The 21,676-nt window shown below is 38.9% G+C and overlaps 1 pseudogene; it reads right to left on the reverse strand.

Annotated features, from left to right (window-relative positions):
* Window positions 1-13,847: 13,847 nt before the first annotated feature.
* LOC125130313 (myosin light chain 6B-like) lies at window positions 13,848-14,530 on the reverse strand (annotated as a pseudogene).
* Window positions 14,531-21,676: the final 7,146 nt, after the last annotated feature.

Below are 21,676 nucleotides of genomic sequence, written 5' to 3' on the forward strand. Positions count from 1 at the left end.
GCCTTCCTCCCTCCAGTTGCCCAACTTGTCCTCAGGCTAGGAGGTATAGAGGATGGATTGGCAAACAGGGATTTCTAGGCATAGGTAAATGTGGCAGCTGACATATGTCCCTCAAGGCCAAGGATGCATCTACCGCGTGGACCAGGGAAGACAAAGGGGAACAATCTATTACATATATTTATCAGAACACATATCTGTATTCCTGTGGACATAGGTGGAACCTCACAGGGCATTTGATAGATTAAAGTTTTGAAACAACGGATGGGATCTGCCATTTAATTCTTGATGCTTAAACTACATCCAAGATAAATCCAACAAAATGGTGAAAAGTTCAGCTTCAGTGCCAATAAAAAAAATATAAAAGCGTAAATAAGTCATCTCTTGGATGCCTGTCTGCCTTAAATTTTATTTTCAGACTCTTACAACAACCTTTGGCTGTGGGCTGATAGGGCAGTCATAATCCGAGTGCTGAATTTATAGCTTGAGTGAAGGTACAACGTTTCATATTTAGATGCTAGATCAATATTGGTTTCATTGATCTTCAATGGAAACAAACATGAGTTTTAGAGACTAAGGTAAGGCTTGCGTTAATAAATAGTTGCGATACCTAATGATATTTTTTTCCATCTTCTGAAAATTTTAATACATTCTAAAATATATGCAGGAACAAAATAATTTTAGAATAGCAATAGGTGTATATCATTTAATTGTTTTGTGCTGACATTGAAATACATTACATAATTTAAGTATAGAGGCAGCTACCAATATTTATAAGTATGTCAAGGGTTTTCTTTGTCATTATGTCTTGGTATAAAGACAGACATTTATTTAATCACTAAAACTGAGTTGTTCGAAAGAGATAAATACCTATATATAGAATCTCTGTCTTCTTCTAAATCTCCATATTCAATACCCAAGTTCAGGTGCTCAGAATTGCTCACCTGCTTCCTGATTAGTTATTTGGCTTCTTATTTTTTTCTTCTTTCTAATAGCCTTTGTATTAATATTACTTCCCCCTAAATCTTCACCAGCACATATATACCCATTATCAGAGTGTATTTGGTAAAATCCTACCAATCCTGTAAGAAAAAGATGAGATGTTTTTCTCCTAGTTTCTATTACTACCAAAACCAGAATTAATTTGTCTTTTTGTTTGTTTGTTTTGTCTTTTTGCTATTTCTTTGGGCCGCTCCCGCGGCATATGGAGGTTCCCAGGCTAGGGGTCGAATCGGAGCTGTAGCCACTGGCCTACACCACAGCCACAGCAACGCAGGATCCGAGCCACGTCTGCGACCTACACCACAGCTCAGGGCAACGCCGGATCGTTAACCCACTGAGCAAGGTCAGGGATCAAACCCGCAACCTCATGGTTCCTAGTTGAGTTCGTTAACCACTGCACCACGACGGGAACTCCAGAATTAATTTGTCTTATATGTTCTCCTTAAGTCTAAATACTCTCCTTACATTTAGCATGTACTATGTGATTTTCACAATTTAAAAAATGCATATGCTGTTCCATGTTGTTAAAATGAGATCTCTTTGCGAAATGTTTCATCTGTTTTTTAAAAAAATATAGCCCCCAAACCTACCATGATTCTGGTTTCTTGGAGATGAAATGAAACAGGGGTAGTACAGATGATGAGAAGTAAACAATTGCAAATATATATTAAAGGCAAAACTGTTGGAAATTACTGATGGATTAGATGTAACAGATGAGAGAAGGAGATCAAGATAAACCCTTTGCTTTTATCCTGGACAACTGGAACTATTGGTGAGATATGGAAGTATATGGGGTACTGTATTTGTGTGTATTCCTGTGTGTGTGTGCCTGTATGTGAATCAAAATCCCTATGCTAAGGGAACAACTGGTCAGGGGTGAAGTGGACATCTGGGAGTCATTAAATCACAGTGAATACTTCAATGCCACTGGAATTGTAAAGATAAAGAGAACATACATATGGAAAATTTTCCAAGAAATAATTTTAGCACTTCTTCAACATTAAAAAAGAAGAAGAGGAAGTGAACAAGGAGAGAAAGAATAAAGAGTCAATGAAATGGGAGCAAAATCTGAAGAGGGTGGTATCTCAGAAACTGATAGATGGTTTCTACAGCTAGGCACCCTCTGTCATATGAGAGGATTCGTCATCCTGGCCCGTTGCCGTGCAAGTCCTAGAGAAGGATAATTTCATACTGCACTACTTTGGACTCAGGCATTGACTTGCATTGGAAATGGAACGTGAGCAGTCGTGACGTGTACCGTATCCGAAGAGAAGGTTTAGAAACACTACAAATTTCTGCTAGGTCTATTGTTCTTGAGGTCTCTGCCCAGAGAAGGGTATGTCCCAGAGAGAGGCTGCTCCTTTGACCTGGATCCCAAAATGAGAAGATGTATATATAGCAAGTATGAACTCAAAGTATAACATGGAGCAGAGCTATGGCAGGCAAAGCACAGAAGCTCACATCTAACCAGAATCAGAAAGAGTCATTAGTTTTCTTCAGTCAATACAGGTTTGCAGCATAATTTACATAGTGTCATGTAGCCAAATAAGACTAATGCAGAAACAAAGAAAGACAAGTTTCAAGGAGGACCAGTGGTCAATGAAGTTGAAGAGTATGAAACTGTATAAGATTGGCATGTATTGAAGGGTGTCCATTGGATGTACAACGTGGAGGTTTGCTGTGACCTTGCAGTTTAAAGCTTGACTGAAAGGAGGTTAAGAGTGAACCGAAAGTAAGGAAGTGGGAACACTGCAGGAAACATATTTTCAGGCTTTTTTCTTTTTTTTTTATGGCAATGGGTCTAAAAAGTGAGGCGGTAGCTGTAGGTGGCTCTGTGTCTAGGGATGTTTGTTTGAAGACAGGAGATGGTACAGCATGTGTGTTGAAGGCAGTGATGAGTGTAGAGAACAAATTGGCACCAAGAGGAGGGAGAGAAATCTTGAGATGTTGAGAGTATGTGAAGAATTGGCCCTTTAAAAGGATGGACCTTTGGAACAACAGCGGTGTCAGTACTGCGTACATGCTAAGAGCTGCTGAGCTAGGCTCCCAGATTGGAGAGTGGGCAGATGGGGGAGTTCTCCTGGGAAGGCCGTCAAAGAGGCATCACGTGAGTTTGCTGTTTGCAAGTGAGGCCATAAAGGAAGGTAGGAGAGCGGAAGAGAGAAGGTAAAGGACACGACCGGCCTTTCCAGAGTGCGGAAGCAAGCTCACCGAGAAAAAAAGAGTTGAATGTTCATTTGAAGGTTTAGATCATGCATTTAAAGCGCAGGTCATCAGCCCAGGTATTGCCTTACTCAGCAACATTCAGCATCTTGACTGTAGGTTTGGAGAAGGCAGAGAGCGGGGCTCAGGCAAACATGGGGTTCTGCCAATGCATATGGCAGCGGGGGGAAGAATGAGGAGGGGAGGACGTCTTCAGGAAGAGACGATAATCATGGTCCCAGGATATAAGCTGAGTAAGGAATGAAAGGAAGAGAATGAGGTAACAGACGATGGAATTGAAGAGCAGTGAATTGCAGGTCCTGATAAATCATTGGTGCCTCCTAGTCCCTATGCTGTTGGACGTTAAATGAGTAATTAGTAATGAGAATAAACTGCTACCGCTGGAGTTTAATGGTGTTAGATAGGCAGGGTCATGGGTCCAGATAAATGTTTTCTTGGACACCGAGTAGGATGGGACTCATGTGGTGAAAACATTAAAGAACACAAACATCAAAACTCTCTCCCATTCCTTAAAGGCTGCAGACTGCTAGTAATGGCCAGGGAAATTCAGCTTCCAGAAAGAACGTACAGCCACAGAGTATTTCAGATTAAAGAATAAGACGGCTGCAGCTTTACAAAAGAAGCCGCATGTGGTTTTGGAGACTATGATGATGGGGAAAAGGTCTTTCTTTGAAAGAAACTGAAAAAAGATTTAGTACAAAAAGTTTGTATCTTGAGCATGTGTGTCATCATATTCTAAAGGTAAACTGACAGCAGAGACATTTATTCTGCTACGACTTTATAAAGAGGATAAAGAGAACTTCAGAAAAGATGCTTAGCTCAAATTTTATGTTTTCTCAAAAAATAAAGCGATCTGAGTAAAAGAGTGGAATGTAGGAATATGTTTTCTGAATAACTTGAAACACTGCATATTAACTTAAGAAAAGCCATCAGGTAGAAGCCTGTTAAAGGCACAAATGGACTTTTGGAAATCCAGTTAATATGTTTTCGTCTTTCATAAACGCTATATAATAGCATCACCTTTCATAAAAATCTCAAGATCAAAGATGAGTGGAAAGCAACTTTCTTTTTGGGGGGGGTTCTTTTTATTGGGATACAGTTGATCTCTAATGTTGCATTAGCTTTAGGTTTATAGCAAATCAAATCAGATATATATATACATATAGTATATATAATTATTTATACATATGAATACGTATGTATATTTTTTCCATATAGATTATGACAGAACATTGAGTAGATCTGCCTGTGCTAGACAGTAGGTCTCGGTTAGTTATTTCCCTTTATATGGGAGGATCTACATGCCAATCCCCCTTCCCAACTTATCCCACCTCTCTTCAGTTTCCCCTTTGATAAGCCTAACTTGGATTTGTTTCTGTGCTATAAACAAGTTTTGTATCACATTTTAATTAGATTCCACATACAAGTGATATCATGGGAAAGCAACCTTCTAATATGCATTGTTACAAAGTTATTTAACATCCTATTGCTATTTTTTTAGTTTATTTGTTACACTTTTTAACATTTTTTTTTTGTATTTTAGTACATTTAGTCTTTTATAAATTTACTCACAATCTTTTTCCACTTAACACTATTTTTCTGCATAGGTCTTGGGTTCCTCAGCCCTGATAGCTCCTATTACACTTTTAAAAAATTGATGGTAATGTATTTTCAAAAGTCTCATTTGGAATTTGAGCTATAGTTACTTTCACAGCTGTGTATGGGGTAAATGGGAATAGGTTGCCAGGTCAAACACAGGACACCAATTTAATTTGAATTTCAGATAAAATTTGAATATAAAATATTGCCTGGAACATACTGAGACTGAAAAGCTATTTGTTGTTCATTTGAAATTCACATTTAACTGGGTGTCCTGTACTTTTTTTTTTTTTGTCTGTCTTTTTGCCATTTCTTGGGCCACTCATGCGGCATATGGAGCTTCCCAGGCTAGGGGTCCAATCAGAGCTGTAGCCACTGGCCTACACCAGAGCCACAGCAACACAGGATCCGAGCCATGTCTGCAACCTACACTGCAGCTCACAGCAACGCCGGACCTTAACCCACTGAGCAAGGCCATGGATCGAACCCACAACCTCATGGTTCCTAGTTGGATTTGTTAACCACTGAGCCACGACGGGAACTCCTGGGTGTCCTGTATTCTTATTTGCTAAATCTGACAACCCTAAATGGGAAGGGGTGTCAACAGCCTTTCCCCCTCTAGCCACTCTCCCACCACTGCCTCAGATCTTGTCACTAGGGTATCTTTCTTTCTTTTTTTTTTTTTTTAAGGGCTGCACCTGTGTCACATGCAAGTTCCCAGGCTAGGGGATCAAAGCAGAACTGCAGCTGCAGCCTACACCACAGCCACAGCAACACCAGATGGAGCTGCATTTGCAAGCTCTGCCACAGCTTGTGGCAATACTGGATCCTTAACCTACCGAGTAAGGCCAGGGATGGAACCCAAATCCCCATGGAGACTACATCAGGTCTTTCACCCACTGATGCCAGGCTCTGCGCACAGTAGCCATTTTAGGACTAGACTGACGTACAATTAAAATGCCAACCAAAGACGAAGGTAGAGAGGAAACTAAAGCAATAGTTGTAATACTGTGGCTCAGAGGCCAGGCTCTGGGGTCATAATCACTACTCAGAATTCCAATCTCTGTGCCCTTAGTCACGTCCCCGTCTCGCCAAGATTTGGTTTCATTGCCATGTAAAAAGGGGTGATATGATTTGGAGTGTTTTTGTGAGTATATACTCCTCAGTGCCTGGCACACAGTGTATCACTGACATAACACCATCACTCCTTTCTAGTAACGGCTTTGTGAGAAACTTGGAACAAATGTGCTCTGCTCAGAGTACAAAGGTTAGTTTTGATGCTGCTTATACATCGTATATTTCTGCTTAGCCATCGGATTTTAAATCACGTCTATGTGTAATAGTTACTGATTTAACTCTTAGTAATTAATAGTTATGTAGCTATATGAAGTCCCATATTTATAAGCAAATGAAATTTAGTAAATTTGTAGAATTGTCTATATTAATTCCTTATTTATATCCTAATAGGTTCTCTCTTAGACTGATAGCTGTAATTGTGATAAGAAACTCTTAGTGTGTCTTAGTGATGCTAATTCGGTGTGGAAAGGTAGCAAATTGAACGCAACTTATTTTTTCTTACCTACTGGGGTTCCTTATTGTTGATGGTTTACACTGCATTGGATATATATAACCTCAAAAACGATTATGAAGGGAATCAATTACAAAAATCCTGGGCATAGGATGAGTTTATGCAGCTAGAAACCAGTGTATTTAACCAAATATGAGTTCCACAAACATCTAAAATATTTTTCTTGATATTCTTTTTCAACTGTCATGATTGAATGATCTTCATATTCTCTTTTGTTGAGAATGCAAATGAGTGGGCTGAAATATATTTTCAACTATTTAAATGTAATTTTGGCACTGTGGGATTTTGGAATGATTACTCCCTTAAAGCAATATTGGTGTGGAAACTCTTTGGAAACCAGAATCTTGCTTTAACATCTTTAATAAAGTAATTATTCAAGTTTTTAAAATAATATGCAGTATCAACATTACCTAATTTTTAAGGAAAGAATGTTACTTTCCTACTCTACAATCTTGTGGCCAAATCCCAACCAAGGTTGAGCTTGTACATGGTCATTCAAAATGCTAATTCATAGTTAATTATCACCAGTTTACCCTTACTTCTATGTAGCATTGTCAGAAAATTGCTTAGAAGTATTGAAATTCAAGATGCCTGGGGATGAAGTAGAGAAAAAAAATAATTTCAAGAGTCCACAGGATTCTTATATTTCTGGCAGATGTTATTTCTAAGAAATTCATTGTTTTAATTGGACATGTTTATTTTAGCTAATTTTATAGCTCATTTTGTCCAGTACATTGTAAATTCTTAAAGGAGAACAAATTTTGTTTTGTTGAGGAAAAAAAAAAACTGATGGAAATAATGAGCTACTGGATTCATCATGTTACTTTGTTGTTATGGTAACTTCAGCTTTTTAAAAGAGAGAAAATAAGATATGTTGTAAGCCTTGAGTACACTTTTATTATGAACGTTTTATCTCCCACAGTTCTTGGGATGCAATATACTTGTCTTTAATATAATACACTTAATTCCATGGGGCAGACACTCTCATGAGATGTCTATTTGCAGACAAGAAGCTAGAAAAAAAAAAGAAAGAATATTTGCCTGGATTTAACTAAAAATCTCTGAGCATATGAGACAAAATCTTTCTCTCTCCTTATATTTCCCAGAAAATATAAGACTGTGCTAGAGTGTTGGCTTCATAAGAGCTCATTCTTCAATTTGAAAATAATCACAAAATTTTGTCTAGTGTTGAAAGGTACAGTTTTCTGCAGATCAGAGTCTGGTTGTCAAAGATTTCCAGATAACTGAAGGAGCATCTGGACAGACTATTACATTTCTTAAGCTAACTCAAATAGTTAATTTTAGGAACATCAAGTTTTTATCAGCTTTCTTTAATTCTTTTAAATTGAAAACTTCCTTTTTTCTGAATTAACTCATCATCTCTTCATGAAGATGCATCTCAGGAAATATTCTGCACAATGTCTCACATTAATAAAGAGTTCAAAAATTCTGTAGTTTATAAAAATCTCTTAATTATCCTAAACTTTCAAGATCTAATATTTGGTTAAGTATTAGCCATGGGTCAAATCTTGTTCTAAATTTCTAGGAGCACAATGATTAATAAATCACAGCTTTTACCCTCAAGAAGCATATGGCTTGAATGTATAAAGTACAATTAAAATACAGAGGGAGATGTGATCTGAAATTAGGGGATATTCAGAAGTCTGTGGGAAGAAACGGTACCTATTTCAACCTCAAGAGACCCGGAAAGGCTCCCCAGAGGAGGTACTTTGTAATCTGATTTTTAAAATGTAATTAGGAGACAAGTAAATGGTGGTGATGGAAGTGTGTCGGGAAGCGGAAGGACTTGGGTGAAGAGGGCGCAAGGTGCATGAACAGCTTGATGGAGTTCATGTCAAATCGTGCCTGAAGAAAGACGGTTCTCCATGGGTCTTTCGCATTTCTGGACATCTTGTGAGCAGACACATGGACTGCTGATTTTCCAGACTGTTTTTCCAAGAATGTATGAACAGTGAACAGTTTGGCAAGAGGGAGGTAGTGTCTTCTTCTTGGAGCAAAGGACAGATTTGTTCATTTTCCAGTATAGTACCGTCTCCCTCTGGACAGAATTCAGGCTCCGTTACCGCCCAGTGTCAAGGATGAGGGTTTCTCTCCTGTACTGTGATTCACTGGATGAGCAGGCACCATGTGGCCTCCTCCCCATTCCGCTTTGTAAAGGCAGGCTCGGAAGACTGGCTCACATGCTGTTACTTTTCTTATGGCCATTCCTGTGAGTAATAAAGCTCTTTGTCTCGGACTGGAAATCTTGGGTCTTAGGTCAACATATATGAAACTGGCAGGCAAACTTGTTAGCGAAAAAGTTGGGTAAATTTCAGGCCAGTAAAATTCATATCTCAGACTCTTTAAAATAATTAGAAAATAATTTATCTCATTTTCCCACTCAGAGATAGGTGAAAAAGAGAATCTGTAACTCTGTTAGTAAATGAATGGTTGCCAATTCATTACATGAAGATTATATTGGCTAGAATGTAATGATTTTATTTAGGTAAACAAACATAATTACTCAGGGTGAAAAACACTCCTGTTTGTTCCAAGTTTAATAAACATAGTCTTTGTTATAAGGTATTTTTTCACAGAATGGAGTGTCTATGGAGGAATTAATGGGAATCTTTATGAAGTAAATGGGGACAAGTATTATTTTAATAGTAACAAATGTCTTCTGTTCTTATACTTTTCAAATGAATTGTCAGAAGTACAGTTTCTAAAAATACATAGCAGAAATGTGAACTATCCTGGAAAATATGGCTTAATGGCATTATTCATCTACTCATGTTTACTGTCCACCTGTTATGCGCCAAGCACATTTCTAGACACAGGGGATGTAGAAATGTCTAACAGACAAATACTTTGCTCTCACAGAGCTGTATTCTCATAGAGGGAGAAAGATAATAAGTAGACAGAGAGTTGTATAATACATCCAGTGATAATTGATGCTATGGAAAAAAATAAGACATTTAGTATATAGAGAGTGTCAGTAGGAAAAGGTCATTTTTTAAAAATAAAATGGTCAGAGAGAGCCTCTGTGGTAAGATAACATCTGAGCAGAGACGTTAAGAGTAGGAGGGAGCAGACTCTGCAGGAATCTGAGCAAGAAGTGTCTAGGCTGAGGCACGGCAAGTGTAAAATCCCAAGGCGGGAGCTTGCTTGGTGTTTGAGGAGCACCTAGGCGAGTAAAACTGCAAGGCAGTGAGAGAGTCTTCAGACAATATGGACAGAGACGACTAGAGTCTGAAATCACAGAACGCCTCTGGACTCTGAATCTCACCTTGAGCTAAAATGCAGGCACTGCCATTTACCAGCTAAATGACCCTTTCAAAAATTCATCAGAGATACCCTAGACCAGTGAGAAGACCAGGCAGAGAGAAAAAAATGTTTCCATTCCGCCTACAGGTGTAGTTAACCAAGTTGCTCTAAGTCATAACTAACTCAAGGGGAAGGGCTTCCCTTTATCTGGAAAACACAGATCAAACCCAATAATATTCCAGAAAAAAAAAAACATACAAATTATAACCATATTCATCAGTTCACTCAGTAACCAAGCCTTTTGTTAACGTCTTATGAGCCATCAGCTTTTCTATCAGGATACTTTAATTTCTAACAAATTTCAGTGGTATGATCTGAAATACATCGGAGAACTGTAATTGTCAAAAGGTCCTTCCTACGAATCTTCTTGATGAAGAACTTTTACAAAAGCCTTGGAGTACAACAACAACTGTCTAGAAAAGACAAAAGACTTTATCAATTTTTTTTGCTGTTGAAGTATAGTTGATTTGCAATGTCGTGTTAGTTTCTGGTGTATAACAAGGTGATTCAGTTTTATATTAAATATATTATTTTTCATATTCTTTTCCATTACAGGTGGTTTATTATAGGATATCAAATATAGCTTCCTGTGCTTGTTGTTTATTTCTTTTATATATAGCTGTTTATATCTGTTAATTCCAAACTCCTAATTTATCCCTCTCCCTCCCTTTCCCCTTTGCTAACTAATACAGGATTGCATTAAATCTGTAGATTGCCTTGGGTAGTATGGCCATCCTAGCAATATTCATTCTTCAAATCCAAAGGCATGGGATATCTTTCCATTTCTTTAAAGCATCTTCAGTTTTTTTTTTTTTTTTTTTGTCTTTTTGCATTTTCTAGGGCCGCTCCCACAGCATATGGAGATTCCCAGGCTAGGGGTCGAATAGGAGCTACAGCCTCCAGCCTACGCCACAGCCACAGCTGTGCAGGACTCGAGCCGTGTCTGCGACCTATGCCACAGCTCACGGATACGCTGGATCCTTAACCCACTGAGCAAGGCCAGAGATCGAACCCACAACCTCATGGTTCCTAGTCGGATTCATTAACGACTGAGCCACGACGGGAACTCCTGAATGACAAGTCTTTAAAAGGCATGGTTAAATACCTGATTGCAATGTATTCGTTAAAGAAACTTGGTTACAATAACTAGAATTATGATTCTTAGAGAACCTTAATTTCTGGCAAAACCCAAAAAGCAAGTAATTGTGAACTCTCTGTCATTTCCTGATTGGAAAACTTATGCTTTAGTCTTCCTCTCCTAAGAAGGCAAATGTAGGTAAACTTAGACCTGCCAAGCAATTAGTATTCCAATATTTTATCCTTATTTGAAATGACCCAGGTATTCGATGAGTTCTCTTCTTTTAATGGTTTAGTTTCAAGTTATCAAATCTGGAGAGACTATTTTAGATAGACATTCCCAAACAGAATTATTTCTATAGAGATTACCTACCAGCTCTCATTTATATTCACTTAAAATTCCATCATAGCAAGTCATTTTCCCTGCTGACAAATTTATAACAGATATAGTAAGATCGTTTTTGCCCTTAATAAACCAAGGTACAAGAGAATTATTATACTTATCAATGTTAACTCTAAAGAGCTCATCCATACACCAATCTTGGCAATGCCAATTGGAGGCAGAGACGCATATTTATAAGGTACCCATAAAACACATACAGACACAGACATTTGCTCAGTTTTCCCCCTAGAGTTTAAAAAGACCCCTCTCTCTCTCTCTCTTTTTTTTTAACCCCCTTCACTCTCGGGGCTTAGATTAAAGTTCCTGAGATCCCAGGTAGATCATGTACACCTTAAAGTCACAGTTAAAGAAATACCAATTCCTTCTAACTTCTTCTAAGAGCATCTTGCAAAACTCGGTTTTAGAAAGTCAGAGTCCCATCTTGGACATCTTCAGGGATTTTTTTTTCCCATTTCTAAACAGCCAATTCAGTTTAAATAAATAGCAGTAATAGACAATAATACATATTGTTCATTCACATTCATATGCCTGGCTTTCAGAGGAATATGAATCAGCATTCAAGTTACTAGACCCCCTAAAGACGGCCAAAACTTGGGAGAGCAAAAAGGATTTGCACTCAACGCCCTGTTGCACATACACAAGATAAAAGCCAAACCAATGACCAAAGGCCCACTTTACTACAACAGCAGAGACTTTAGAGGCTTTGTTCTTCAGATTTCAAGGAATACTGAGGCCAAATAGTGTCGCAATAAAAATACCATTTTCTTTCACATATGGGAGCGGAGCTAAAGACCTCCCGGTTTAGGAAATATTCCTTAGGGGGACTCCAGTGTGGAACAGAGCTCTGGTCCCCTCTTCCATGTTTCCCAAGTCTGTTCTGACCTGCAACACCGGATTAGGTGGATATCCTACTAGGGGGCTCAGGATGGAAACTAAAGCCTCATAGCATCATCCCGGAGTGGACTACAGTATGGAGTCCTTGATTCCCGCCATGACTCACTGTCTGGGCCCTGACAGGGTGGGCATGAAAAGTGTGTTTCATGGCTAGTTCTCTTCAATCATCCTGAAGCTCTCCCATGGTTTACCAGCGAAGAGGAGCAGCAGGTATCTTCCCTGTCTCCCTGGGCTGTGTGACATGGCAAGCAGCAGGGAAGTCACTTCACCCTCTTTGATGGCCCCATGTGAGTACTGCACAGGGCTGGGTGGCTAGTCACAGAGGCCTTCTTTAACACATCCTGGCCAATTGTGACGGTGTCATCCCTAGGCTAGGACCACCTAGCTTTTGCCTTGGCTCTTAGCTCAGCATCTATGGCCTTTCCTAACATAGAAAGCAACAGCCAGCCCACAGCCACGCCACGGCCTTAGTGTCTAACTTCTTTTTTCCCACTGGAATGGTGGCCGACATCGCCACAACAGCCTTAAGGGTGTCTGTGAGTTCTCCATTCTTTCTTGGCAGCTCCCGTTCATCAAGGACAGCCACCACAGGTTCCCACCTACTAGTGGTATGCCCCTGCAACTCTCCCTGTCCTTCTTTTTCCCATATCTTAGTGCTCACAGGAGTTTTCTCAGTCTCCTGCATGCTCTGCCAATTGCTGGGTCGCACCCAGCAGGTTACAAGCCCTGTGCTTGCCCAGATTCAAGACTGAAAAAAGCCCAGTCTCCGAGACAGAGTCATCACTGATTTAGTGGAAGGGGGAGCTTACTTGTCCGAAGCAAGGTCCTGGAGTGACTCCGCGATGAGTGTGGTGGAGAGTGGGCAGGACTCGGCAGCAGCCTTCCAAGACTTCACTTGGAGCGGAGGGAGGTTACTGGTTACAGGGAATTGACTTCAGGTTGGCTCATCAGTTACCAGGGAAACCAGCAGAAGGACACGCCCCTCACCTCTTCTTTGTAAGCTGTCGTAGTGGAGATGTTCTGATGTAAAGCTAGAACAGTCCTGAGCCGGGGCCTGGGTTAAGTCTGTAGGAAGGAAGCAGGGAAGTTACTTGTTGGTTTTCAGCTTTATTGTTTTCTCAGCAAAATTCCTTGGAACTAACAACTAAGGTTGACAGGTGCTCTCTAGCCTCTTCCCAGTCACAGTGACACAGATGCCTCAATTCTCAGCTCCTACTTGTCATTCTTCAGCCCAGGCTGGAGGACAGATCATTGCTCTCTGGAGAAACATCGGTCCAGGTCTATATCGTTTTTTGGAACGTCATGATTGCACAGCAAGTTGCTGGTGGCAGTCACTTCAACTACTGCGTGTATCAGGTTTTGTTCTTTTGGTAAGATGATCTTCTGGGGGGGGTCACTTTGACAGGCCAGTGGCTGTGCAACAGCATATACGATGTTGGAGACCACACTTTTGTACTGTGCCACTCGGACAAACACTAGAGGATAATTACAATCAGAATTTGTAGACAGACTTTTAGGTCTAATTCTAAGATAGCCTAAATTAAACCAGAGAACATTCTGAAGGGCCTGCAGAACCAGATATGGAAATATTAGCCAAATCAATTAATTTCATGATTTTTTTTCATTGGTTGTTCAGATCTTCTTAGTAATTTTATTTTCATTTTATTTTTTCCGAGGCAGAATCCAGCTCTATTTTGAAACAATAGGTGGCAGGAACTTTTGTCTGTGGGGGGTGGGGTGGGGAGCCCAGTGTCTGACTGTCTGACCCCACTGCACCTGTAAGAGCTCAGATGCTTAGGATGTGCTTCCAGAAGTCTTCACAGATGATGCAGTCTTTGCTGTCCTCATGACCTGCCAGACCTGCCACCACCTCCTGCTCGGGTATCTTCTCCCCTATGGTGGTGAGGATACGTCTGAGCTCTGCTCCCATGGCTTTGCTGTTCCTCTCTTTGTCAAACACCAGAAGCCCCTCCAGGTAGTCCTGGTATGTGCCTTGGTCCTGGTTCTTGGTCACTGCCTGGAGGATGGGTAGGAAAATCTCGAAGTCCATATGCTGGGACTTCATCTCATCACTTTTGAGGTTCACCAGGACCTTAAGCATTTTGGCATTTGAGAGGTTTTGGCCCAGGGCCCTCACCATGTCTGCACACTGGCTGTACAGGGTCTTGCCATCGCCTACTCAGTCAAGCAGCTGGAAGGCATCTTTCAACTCCTCCAGCTGGTCCTTGTTAAACTCGATTACCACTTTGGGAGAGACTGATCAGAGGCTCCTGGGTTTTCTCATGGGATGGAGGGACAGCTGGTGCTGGAGCTGGCTCAGCCTTGGTCTTGACTGGAGGCACCCCTGCTCCTGGGTTGCCAGCAGGATTAGAGATAGAGGGCTTTGCTGGTTTCTTCACAGGAACATTCTTCTTGGGAGGCATGATGTCCAGTGGCCAAAGGACAGTGTGCTGATGGGGGTACCCCTCCAGTGCTGGGGCAGGATCAAAGTAGGGGGTGTACTGAAGAAGGGAGGGGTCACTGGCTACTTTTGTTTCTGTGGAGTCCAGGTAGGGGGGAAGGCAGGCCCGGAATCTCTTCTTGGTAATTCTAAAGTTCTCATAAAAGTCTATAGAGAGGAAGGTAGCATTTTTTTCTGCCTCAAATGGCATATTGACAACCTCAAGAAACCAATATTCTGCCTAAGGCTGCTCTGTTTTGAATCACTGTATTTCCAGTCTCATGATATTCTTCGTGAGGCTGCCTACCTCCTCTGTCAGTCACTGGACCATGGCAGGTGGGGACATCCTCACATTCTGTGTCTCCTTTAAAACATGACACGAAAAGTCCCAAGGACAGAAGAAACTATCCAGAATTTCCATTCAGTGATTGAGGTTTTGAACCTCAACTTGAGGCCTAGTTTTTCTCCTTCTCGTATCAAATTCTAAAATGAGCTCTTTTTCAAAGGAGGAGAAATCGGGGCCCAAATGGACCCTGCATGGCATCGGAAATCATCCTGAAGACAGACATGACTTTACAAAGAAAAACTAGACCCTGTCCAGTTTGCTGATAGTCTTCAAGAGGTTATTTAATTTTTTGCCATAAATCCAATACCAGGCTTTGGAGTCTATCCAATATTGTGGTCTAGGTTAAAATATCCCTGTGGGGTAATTTGGTTTCACTGCATGGTTTCAACTCCATTCAGAAGTAGTTAGGTGCCAGGCAGGAGACTCTAAAGTGAAAAAAAAAAGAAAAAAGACACATGCACCTCTTATGTTCATCACAGTGCTATTCGCAATAGCCAAGACATGGAAACAACCTAAATGTCCATCGACGGATGAATGGATTAAGAAGATGTGGTACATATACACAATGGAATACTACTCAACCATAAAAAAGATAAACTAATGCCATTTGCAGCAACATGGATGGAACTAGAGATTCTCATACTAAGTGAAGTCAGAAAGACAAATACCATATGATATCACTTATTTGTGGAATCTAAAATATGGCATAGATGATCCTACCTACAAAACACCATCCCAGCCAAGGAGAGCAGACTTGTGGTTCCCAGGGGGAAGTGGGGAGGGAGTAGGATGAACAGGCAGTTCAGGGTTTTTGGATGAAAATTTTTATATTTGGAATGGAGGGGCAACGGGGCCCTACTGTATAGCACAGGGAACTGTGCGTGATTGGGTCCCTTTGCTGTACAATAGAAATTGAAGAAACATTGTAAATCAACTCTGCTTAAAAAAAAAAAAGGAATTTTTGTATAATTCTCCTACCTCCCAGTATTAGCTAAGTAAAAAGGCTATTTTGTCTTTAGCACTGTGGGTTAAGTTTGTGTAAAACATTTGCAAATTTTCACTGAAAAGACCTCTGCAATCACCAAGGGATCGTCTTGGAAGCACTAGGGATTATCTTCCTGTAAGTGGCATCCAGATTTCCCTCAATAACCCTATTGGTATTTGGCATATGGCATATATCTCTAAGCACTTATTTTATTGCCTGGTAAGTAGTTTTCATTTTTGGAATAAATCAAATCAAGTAGCAAAGAGCTAAAAAAAACCCTACGTGAATAATAAAAATTTACAATCTTATTGTCTCTTACTCAAAAAAGTTGACGAGGTACATGTAAACCATGCAAAATGTGGGTCGGTGTTTATTATCCACCGTGGAGGCCACAATGATATATTTGACCAGAACCTAGAAACCTAAATCTGCTAAAAATGTAAATCATTATCTGCTTCAAAGCTTATCAGATACGAGAGGCTGGAGAAGGCACATTAAGATTAAATGATGGTTATTTCAAGATAATATTGATCATTATTAATCCCTCATTTTCTTTCTCATGTACCAAAAAAATGGTATGTTAGATGTCAACAAATGGGATCAATTAGCAGAAGAGTTCAGCAAATAGTTAAATCATGCCAGTTTCACAAAAAAATCAGCTAAATTAATTTATATAATGGTTTGCTTTTAAACAAACCATGGATTCATTCCATGGAAGCTAATACTGGAAAAGGGGATACATTTAGTATTATTAAATTGCTATTGTAAATTTAGTTTAAAAGTTAAAAACTAAATTTAAATTTTGGGGGTCAATAAAGCAACTGAAAGTTTTGGGGTAGAATAGAGTGTTGTTATAAGAGGATGGCTGTTAACTTGATTAAGAATCGGGCAATACGGAAATATACTTGGGATATGTTGTGGTGCATACAAGCATCAAGATTTATGATTTTTAAACATATGCTTACCGAATGACCAATGTCTGTGACAAAACTGATGTTGAGAGCAATTAAATACTTCATCATGGCAATGAGTTCTTTTATTTATTGCCCAGTATCATTCAGAGTTTAGAAGTGCTTGGGTCTTTAAAGAACTATCTTAATTAATGTAAGCATCTTACCATGATATTGAAATTTATTTATTTATTTTTTCTTTTTTAGGGCCACACCCGGGAACATGGAGGTTCCTCAGCTAGGGGTCTAATAGGATCTGTAGATGGCGGCCTACGCCACAGCAACGCAGGATCCGAGCTGCATTTGTGACCTGCACCACAGCTCATGGCAATGCTGGATCCTTAACCCACTGAGCAAGGCCAGGGATCGAACCCTCAACCTCATTGTGTCTAGTCAGATTCGTTAACCACTGAGCCATGACGGGAACTCCAATATTGAACTTTTAAGTAAGTGACTTCTCTAAATCTTGGTTGCACTTCACTGAAAATCAATGAGAAATCTTTTAATATTCAACAATTGAAATGCCAAGAGTCTCAATCTTTTGAAGCTTTTGGAGAATTGCAGTTACTGAAAACGAAGTTTACAAATGGAAAGACTTGGAAATTTAGCTATAAAAAGAAAATGAGGAGAACAAGTTAAATGATGGGAGTTCAAACACTATATAAGATTTAGCTTGAGATTCTAACTAATTGCATTTGGAATAAGTTAATTTTGATAGAGATCTCATTTTTCATTGGCTCATTTAGATTTTGGGGAAGAATGGAATGATATTAACAAGGCCTATAATTTGACAAGATCTAAATTTGGCAAAATATCTAAAACAATTATAAATAGAGATTTCTACTTGACAAGTTTTTCATGTAAAAATCTTTGTCAGAGATAAATTTTCTGCCTGCAGGTAAAAATGATGTGCATATGCAAATATTTACTGTGAAATATTTACTCATTTAAATAAAATACATATAAGAATTGAGAATATGCTCTAGCTAAATTTGCTTTGAGTTTTACCGGTTATCCCAGTTATTTTCTGTAGAGAAGATGTTTTCTTAGTGGAAAGTATTGTGATTACAGAAAAGATTCTATTGAAAATATCAACAATATCAAATTTATCAACCCTCTATTTGGTTTTGAAGATTTCTTAGAATTTTATAAAAATATTAAATAATATAATTAAAAATACATTCTTTAGAAAATTATCAGTGTTAGGGTGTTGGGACAGATACAACTAAGAAACTAATTGACAGTATTTGCCTGTGTTGGAGTTCCTGTCATGGCTCGTGATAACGAAACCAACTAGTATCCATGAGGACGTGGGTTCAATCCCTAGCCTTGCTCAGTGGGTTAAGGATGCAGAGTTGCCACAAGCAGTGGTATATGTGGGTGGCAGATGCAACTCTGATCTGAATTTGCTGTGGCGTAGGCTGGCAGCTATGGCTTCAATTCAACCCTAGCCTGGGAACTTCCATGTGCTGCAGGTGTGACCCTTAAAGACAAAAAAAAAAAAGAAAAAAATCCATCACCATAAAAAATAAAACTTTCAGTAAGAAAATAATATTTCAAATATGTATATTAGTATAAATATTTTAGAGACCTATAGTCGTAAAATTGTTTCAGTTTGGCCAGTAGATGGTATGGTTTCTCCAGCTAATGGGGTACATAAAAGAGAAACGGTAGGGAATTTAGAAAGGTAGAAATGGTAGGAAATTTAGAAAGGGAGTCAGGGGTCAAATTATGAAGGATATTAAGGGTGAGGGTAAGGGGTTTGCATTCCACGGGGAAGTAGACTAGGAAAGGGTTATTGTCTTCCACACATTTCAGGTGCGGGGAATTGAGCTAAAATTTACACTATGCCTTGAAGAGTCTAGAAACACCATAACGTTCTATTTCGAACATGAAAATAAAGTGATAATCATGTTGATCCTTTAACTTTTAATGATTGTATAACCACATACATTTAAGAATAATAAGCTTTTCCCGAAAGCTTATTGTATTTTACAAGTTTGTTGAACTCCCAATACCTTTTCGGTGAAGATTAATTATAATCTTATCATGGCTTTGGAGTCTGGTAAAGAACTTCCACGTACTTAGTCAAATTGTGGTATCAGACGTGAATTCCACTCACCATTTTTCCTCCTTTCCCTATGTGGTTTATTAGATTTAAGATGTTTGAAAAAAAATATTTTCTTTTTTCTTTGTCTGAATAATCCTCCCCTGTTTTCTTCTTTATCTCACTCAGGTGTGTGGCCTCAACGTAAATGGGGTATTAGTTATTATCCAGCTCGTCTTTTGTTTAATGTTTCCTTCTATGTGGTTGATCCCCAAGAAACTGACAGTAGCGTGGTATAGACAATTTCAGCTTTCAACAAACTGCGTCTCCTCCTTGTCACAGATACTTAGATCACTAAGCTCTTTTCTCTTCCTGCTTCTTCTCCAGCTAGTTCCATGGCATCCTTTTGTTCAAATCACTTTTACGATTTTCACATCCTGGAGGCTTCATACTATATCAGATTGGCTTCATAAAAGTAACATTATATAGGACTTTCTACATGCCAGATATTTTCTCTGAGCTTTACAAGTATCAACTCATTTACTCTTTCAGAAAACCCTGTGAAGTAGATGCTTATTATTATCCTCATTTTAAAGATAAGGAACCATTTAGTGATGGTTTAGGAAATGTTGACATGGTCAGATGGCTAATAAATAACCGAGTCAAAATTTGAATCCAGGCACTCCTCACTCCTATGCCATCCTGTTTTTTGGTATGTAAGTGGAGAAGGCTATAGGGAATGAACACAATATAGAATAAAATAGGGCAAGAGCAGTAATTCCGGCGAAAGGAATAAAAATAAGCTATTTGGTTTAAACAGGGACATGCCCAATTTAGACCATTTCTGGCAAACATAATGACCATCGAGATTTAAAACGCTGGAGAACTTTGGGGAGCCAGCTTCTACAGTATACTATGGAGGTTGTTGAAGCTTTCTTTGGGAAAGTGTTCCATCCAGAGATAACTGATTTTGAAAACCATGTGGGAAAGAGTGGGGACAAGTCCAATTCCCAAGTTAAAGGACTAAGAGGAAAAAGGAAAGGAAATATGCACCATTCGGGAATCCGAGGTATCTCCCAGGGACATCTCTGCTCAAGGGACCAATAATTTAGGGGAAAAGAATCGAGGGACGTTCTGAAATAACAAAAGCCCACGAAGGAGGGGCTCAGATAGGTGGCCTGAGTTCCTCACAGAAACACTCCGGAGGAAATGCAACTTGTTATCCAGGCTCAGTATCTGCTGGTGCAGCAGGCAGTTTCTGCATTGTTGTTGCTGATTGCATGCTCGTCACAATCAGTTGGGATGAAGTTCTGATTGTGATAATCACGACATTGCTGAGAAAATTTTAGCACACTTTCAAAATAGTCATATTCCAAACATCTCAAATTTATGCATTATGTTGTTAACATGAGATAATGTAAAATTCCAAGAAAACAATGCTGCTTCTAATAGATAATTGCATGTATTTGTAGGGTATATTAGAAAACAGATTTGCCATGAATGCTGAGTCTTTGAGTATGGGTAAATTGAATATGTATGATAACTAATTGGGTAAAAGTGTAACTTCTGGTCTAATAGCATATACATCAATTGCTTTTTTGAATATATTTTCAGCTCATATATAACTTAGCAAATGAAAGAAAAGTGAGATAAAATTTCTTAAAACAAAAAAGATGTTTTCTCATGGTATTTTTTAATTAGATAAAAAGAAGTTACTTTACAATCAAAAAATGTTCCATTTTTAGCCTGTAGGAGCTTAACATCTTGGCAATGGTAACATGGTGCACCAAACAATACTAACTTAGGAGATTTTCCTATTGGAGCAAAGTCAAGAGAAGTTAAATTCTCAAGGTATGTAGAGTCCTAAATTCCTTGAAAATTTAAAGGACTTTTACAAAGTTTGCTCATTGAATTTAAAGCACAAATTTTTCCACCATCTAAGACAAGTCATATATACAATATTTTTGTTAAAATGGGCTGCTTTGATGTATGTCTATTATATAAAATATTAATTGGATGATTGCACAGCGTTAGGTTATAAATATTATTATTATATTACAGCTTATAAATTCACATAATTTAAGGTAGTTCAAAAAAATTTTTTTTGACTAATGACACATCCTGGCAGGGGTTGACAGCTTTAGGACACACTCTGTAGACAGCATGTGTAGCTACTTGCAGTGATCAGGGTCAATTCAAATGAGAGGAAACTGCATGCTTGCTGAGCTGCAGAAAATTGTAGGCTCCTCCTAGTTCTTAAAGAAGAAAATTGAGGGAGTTAGTAACTCCAGACTTGTGGTGTTTGGAGTTAAGAGTAGTGGTGAAAGGTACATTATCGTAGGAACCACGGTTTCCTTTGAGCCTAGAGAATTCTGAAAGTTTGAAATTATCTGACGGAAGAGAAGACTTACCATCCTTTCTAGTTATGATTACTGTGCAAAGTGTTAAGCTAGACTTGCACTGTTCAATACGATAGGCTTTTTTCACACATTTTTACTGAGCATTTGAAATGTGGCTGCTTCTAATTCAAATGTGCTCCAAGTGGTAAATACACGTAGGATTTTGAAGACAGTATTTTTTTTTTAAGTGTTATACATCCATTTAGAATGTAAAAAAAGAATAAATAAATATAGATGTGAATAACTGAATCACTTTACACCTGAAACTAACACATTATGAATCAACGAATTTCAATAATTTTTTAAAAAGAAAAAAATAAAATACTGACTACATGGTAAATTAGTAATATTTTGGAATACTAGATCAAATAAAATATATTACTAAAATTAAAATTGCACTGT

This window comes from Phacochoerus africanus, chromosome 7, assembly GCF_016906955.1.
Source record: "Phacochoerus africanus isolate WHEZ1 chromosome 7, ROS_Pafr_v1, whole genome shotgun sequence".
Classification (NCBI taxonomy): Eukaryota; Metazoa; Chordata; class Mammalia; order Artiodactyla; family Suidae; genus Phacochoerus; species Phacochoerus africanus.